The sequence below is a fragment of the Panthera leo genome, chromosome F2 (genome assembly GCF_018350215.1).
Source record: "Panthera leo isolate Ple1 chromosome F2, P.leo_Ple1_pat1.1, whole genome shotgun sequence".
Taxonomy (NCBI): Eukaryota; Metazoa; Chordata; class Mammalia; order Carnivora; family Felidae; genus Panthera; species Panthera leo.
In genome coordinates, this window is record NC_056695.1 from 30,651,786 (window position 1) to 30,658,101 (window position 6,316).

Here is a 6,316-nt window from a genome sequence, read left to right on the forward strand (position 1 = left end):
TAGAAGGGAAAGGTGTTCCCCCTATATCAATCGAGTTTCAGAGATATTCTATTGGTTACGTAGACCCTTCCCTCAAAACATCAAGGGAGTGTTCTGTGTGCTAATACTATAGTTTAAAAATAATTAAAACAAGATTCTGCATTTTTATAAAACTTGATAAAAAATAGTATTTCAAACTGTACAGTCACCAGAAGTGCACACACTTCACTTGGCATCTCCAGCACCTTCAGCTTTCTGTGCCTGGTCTGTTTTGGCATCTCCATTTTCTACAGGGTCATTCGCATCCTTGCCAGCATCAGCTTTCCCCTTTCCCCCTTTGGGTTCCTTGTCTCCCTTCTTTGCAGGGGTTTAGGCTCTGGCTTTGGAGGAGCAGGTTTAGCAGATAAACTTGCAGATCTTCTCTGTGGCTCATCCTTCACCTTGGCTTTATCTCCTTTAGCATTCTCTTCAGCCTTTCTCTTGGGCATGGTGGCGACAGTGGCAGTCTATAGGCGCTGGACGCAGGATGCCCTGGTGCGTGGGCTTTGGTAGGTCCGGGGGTCATTCTTGCCTCTTCTTCTTCACACTGCTTGTACTGACTTTCAATACTTATATTTTTCTTTCTAGTTTCGATGATTTATTCACCATTAATAGCTTATCAGTAAGTTGTCATAATTTAAATATTTTCATAATGATCCTAACAAATATGATTGAGAACATATATAAATAAAATGAGTGAATCACAGTAATTTCTTATGTGAGAAAAGTAAGGGAAGATAAATTAATACCTGGATTTTTATCACTAAATAATAATAATACAGGGAGGTGGGAGTGGGTGAAATGGGTAAAAACAGTCAAAAGGTACAAATTTCTAATTATAAAATAAATAAGTCATAAGGATGTAATGTGCAACATGGTGACTGTAGTTAATAGTACTGTATTGTATATTTGAAAGTTGTTAAGAGAATAGGTCTTAAAAGTTTTCATCACAAGAAAAAAAATTTTGTACTGTGTATGGTAATGGATTTTAACTACACCTGTGGTGATCATTTTGCAATATATACAAATATTGAATCATTATTTTTTACACATGAAACTAATATAATATTATATGTCAAGTATATCTTTATTAAAAGATAATAAGATAAAATATTATGATTCATAGAAATCAATATGTCAAGAACTTTACATTTTTATTAATAAAAGGCAACTCTGAAAAAGATTGAAGATTTTATTTAGAAAAGACTGTATTGGAGAAAATGGTTTGTTTCCCTGGAATATATCAGTGTTATGCTGGAGACAGATATAGATATATATATGACATATATGATCATTCAAAAATGAATACACGTATATGTACAGCTGAGTATGTAAAAATAGGATGCAATTTTGCAAGCGATAAAAAACAATTGGATTACCTATTTGATTTTATACATCTTTATGTTTAAATTTTCTTGAATTTCAAGTTAATTAGTCTTTTAAAAAATGTTTATCTAACTTGAGAGAGAGAGCATGCATGAGCAGGAAAAGGACAGGGAGAGAGGGAGAGAGGATCACAGACTGGGAGATCATGACCTGAGCTGAAATCAAGAGTCAGTGGCTTAACTGATTGAGCCACCCAGGTGCCCCTCAATTTAATTACTCTTTATAACGGTCTATAGAATCTGGAAGAATTCATGGTAGTTTATATGCCTGAAGGATATAAGATATTAAAAACAGTTATGACGGGATTTGAAGGGCAACCCACATTTCTGCCCAGCCATGTCTCGCCACAAATGGGGTGCTGCCCATATTTCTGTCTGGCCATATATTGGGGCACCCAAATTAATGGTTGCCAAACCAAATTATCAGGACACAAAGTGTGACAAGCAAGAAGGCAATAGCTACTCCTGGAAGGGAAAGGATCCCAACCAGTGTTTTTTCCTGACAATCTGAATTTGAAAAGGAAAGGACAATGTGACATTTTACCTTCCTTTGTCATCCTGGCATCAAAGATCTGGGAAAGAGGACTTTGGCAAGAATTCTTAGCCTTTGCTGGCTTCTGCCAATTTTCCCAGGATGCCGTCTACAGGCTTAGGAGACAGTTGGGTGTCCCATTAGGTCTCATCCTGGTCACGAAAACCTTTAGAGGAGGAAAAATAAGTTTCCTTCTACTTTTTATATTGAATGCCTGGCTGAAACCTCCTTTTCTCTCTTTTTTTTTTTAATTTTTTTAATGTTTATTTATTTTTGAGAGAGACAGAGACAGAATGTGAGTGGGTTAGGGGTAGAGAGAGAGGGAGACACAGAAGCAGAAGCAGGCTCCAGGCTCTGAGCTGTCAGCACAGAGCCCAGCGTGGGGGGTCAAACTCACGAGCTGTGAGATCATGACCTGAGCCGAAGTCGGATGCTCAACCGACTGGGCCACCCAGGCACCCCAGAAACCTCCTTTTCTCTAGGGCACCTTGTAAATGGATAAACTTATCTACAATGGTTAAAAGTTCTGTTCTATGGCCACTGTAGTTCAGGGTTATCTTTGGTAAGGTTAACCTTACTTATTCAGCCTCAAAATTTTATTCACCTGATGTCTCACACTGGATGCAGTGTGGTTTCTAAGTCAGAAACAGTCTCATCTGGACCCTATCTGACTGCGTCCAGAAAGAGAAATGCTTAAATAAAGTCTGAAAGCTCAAAATGCAAAAGCCACAGAGGTAGGATCCAGAATCTGAGAAGGACTTACTCATGACCTCCAGAGATGGTGAGAAAGCAGCAAGCTCACGGGCATAAGAGGTATCTACACAAGGTTGCTCACTGCTCCTGGGGGCCACTGGGGTGTCTCCTTTGGTTCCTGCTTCTGACCCCTGAACTGTTAAAAGATAAACTGAAGCATGTTAAGAATTTTAAGAGTTCATTTGAGCAACAATCGATTCAAATTGAGCAGTTGTCCGGAGTACTTAAACCAGAAGTAGTTAGGAGTGCTCCCTGAGGAGACAATTCTTTGCTTTGCTATGGGCTCAAAATACATAATTATTAATTCATAAAACATTCACGGAGTGACAAGGTGCCAGCATTAAGCCTGGGGTTCAGGATTTAAAGGTGAATAAGGAAGTCTTTGCCCTTACATAGCCTACAGTATGGTAGAGAGATTGTAAGACTCCAAGTGATAGTAAAGGAAAACCATAGACCAGCTATCTTGCCCTGTATCTGAGATTATATGGCGTGTGATACAGCTTCATGTTTAAAGTTTTCTTTCTCTTAGAACACAAATTGCTGAAGCCTTCTGCTATTTCTGAAGGTTAAAACAATTCTGGATTCTTGCACCAAACTCCATTTCACTCTTTGCTTAAACTATTTTAGGAGGACATCTCTCGCTCCTAAACTATCTTTTATCCCTGTGAAAGCATTAATAGCCCTGCTGATGCTGGGTAACCAAGAACTCAGAAGAAAAGTAAAATAAGGTTTTAGTTATTGAGCGCTGATTCTGATGGACTGAAAAGCTGTTATGAGACTTGAATGCACCCCACAGCATGAGTCAGCGGGTCAAGTTCCGCAAGGCTCACAATGAACCCCTTGCCTGAGTTAGTACTTACTGGACTTTTCCTCTCTGCATGTGTCCAGCAGGATGATTGGGCTGGGACTAGGACTGATTTTTGTGTGTATGTGCTTTTTTAATTGGTGAATTTACTGATCATAAAAAGTTCAAATATATGTATAAAACATTCTAAAGAAGCCCCTGTATGCAATTAGAAAATTTCTCTGTACAGATGTATATCTTATCTCTTCTAATAATTACCTTCAAAATAACTATCTGAAAGAAAAGACTTACTAAATTATAGTAATAGTTCCTACCACCATTCAAATAAAATGTTGAAATAAAAAGGAAATTAAGAATTGGCCTGGATACCTGTCCTTCATTATTCCAATCCATAAGCCACATCAAGGGCACAAAAGGCTCTCCACTGAACACTCTCCCACTTGTGCCCCCATTAATTACACTGTATGAACACAGAGACCTTTCAAAGAAATGAGTGGAAAAGGCTGTCACAATTTAGTTGAAAAACTGAATAGATGATGTTTGATTTATTTTTTCCTATTAAAAGTAAATTAGGGTTAAACTGGAATAGTCATTACCATTTATACAAACCGTATTTACAATGAAGTATCAATTTTAGAGTGGCCAGAAGGACCTTGCAGATGAAATAAGCTTAAGCCCTGGACCACACTTTGACAAAGATTCTTATATACAATTAGGCATATAATATAACTTAGCTGCTACTTTCAATCTGACATTCCTATAAGACTTAGAAATAAATCCCATCAGCATGAACATTTTAAAAAGATCAGTTGTGAGTTTCTTTTAGTGTGTAGCAGTAGAAATACTGCTCAAAGGATTTTATATTTTAATTGAACCCTCCCATTTGCAAATTATTTACAAAAAAGAATACAATGAAAAACATGAACTGATAAAAGTATCAAACACTGCTAGCAGATCAGAAAAACTGTTGTTTCCTATTATTAAGCTACTAACTGGTAGTATAAGTAAATTATTTCCTGACTAAATGAGTTTGGAGGTTTTTTCTATTTAATAGGAAGGCAATAATGAGCTAAGTGTGTGAATGTCTTGGAGTTCTCAGAAGAAAAGTGGAATGTAAATATAGTCATAATAATAATCATTAATATTTTAATACCATAACGTGTCTTGCTATAAGCTGATCCTTAGTTATTGATCTGACAAATGATATTCTCAGATGATTTGTTGAAGTTGAACATCTTGGGCGTGGTGATCTTGTAGTTTTTACTACATTTAAAGCTGGGTCATAACATTTAGTTCATACTATATTCAAATGTGCAGAGAAAAATCTAGTTTATTGTGTATTTAAGCTAATTTGGATTTCTTCCTGGGAGGAAATTTAAGTAAATGCTCAATCTATTTTAACTTTTCCAATGCAATATTATAATCTGTCCCTTCATGCTGTGGTCAAGCTGTCTGCTTGCCTTCTCTTCCCCTCTTATGATAGCACATAGGTACATAGGCCAGTGGAAGTGGCTTAAATGACTATGACATCAGAGGGAACTGCCAATCCGGGACCCAAGTGGCATCTTTGGGTAAATGGCTATCTTCCTTGTCTACTGGTTGGTAAGGACCTCTTGGAGCCAAAGTCTCGGGAGAGGAAATTAGGGACACCTATCACTCTCTTGTTCTCCTTGTCCCTATTCTTCTTACCAACTCTCAGGCTAGAAGAAGCACAGTCTCTTCTTTATATTGTCCTCCTTCAGGTATCGAGCTGCAAGGCTTCTGCCTTGTAGGTCCTAGGTGGAAGAGATAATAACTCTTGCAAAGGAGATCTAGTAACAGTAGCCAGTCTTGGGCTTTCATATATGAAAGAAGGCAAAATGGCTACCAGGATATTTGGGGAGGAAAAGTATCAATACAATAAACTAATGTGCAAGACAATTACAGTTTCACTGAGTACCTATCTGCTTCCCAGAAATTAAATATTAATATTTTCTTTCTCTTTTCATTTCTCCTGTAAGAAATTCTGTTCTCCTTATAGATAGAGGATGCCTTAGGCCAACAAAGTCAAAGTCAAATACACAGAAATGTAAAAAAGAAAGCACATTAATACTTTTCTAATTAATTTTTAATATCACACAATCTTCGAGTTTTTAAAACTTGGCTTAGTCGTGAGGTATTCTATTTTGAAAATGTCATGAAATGCATATTTGACTCAAGCTATCATGGTGTACGTTCACGCAGTATGTATTTACTCATTTCTGTGTGCAACGGGTGTCTTTGAAAAGCATATTCTTTATTGTGGAACTTAAAATAGTTGTCATATATTCTTTTTTGGTCACATCTTTCTTCCTCACCTATTACTCCCCTTTCAGTTCCACCCTTTTGCTTGAAGTTTTAAAATCTACATTGGTCTTTGTTTTTCATATTATTTCTCACTTAGGGTAGCATTAAAGAACCTAATGAAACTTTCTCCCCCTCTATTTAAACTCCTTTCTAGCATTCCAGTTTTAATGGAGTCAAGTGAATGTACTGACATTTATTACTTACAGGGTCCTGCTCTCTGCACAATGATCTAGTTCAGGATTTTGTTTTTCACATACTCGCATATTTCTTTCTCCCTACTTCTGTCCATCAATCTATGTCATGTAATTATACCAAATCTACTTCTAGTCTCATTTTCTACAGAAAGAATCCCTGGTTAATAAGAGTCCATTGTGATCTTACTCTATTGATCCATTTCACCTTTTTGATTCATTATTTATTATGGAAGATTCAATTTTAATAATTTTGATGAACATTTTTTAACTAGTAAAATTAAGATTTATCTCCACAGTTTACACA

General features: G+C 36.8%; 1 pseudogene; it reads right to left on the reverse strand.

Annotated features, from left to right (window-relative positions):
* Positions 1 to 204: 204 nt before the first annotated feature.
* LOC122211019 lies at positions 205 to 2,018 on the reverse strand (annotated as a pseudogene).
* Positions 2,019 to 6,316: the final 4,298 nt, after the last annotated feature.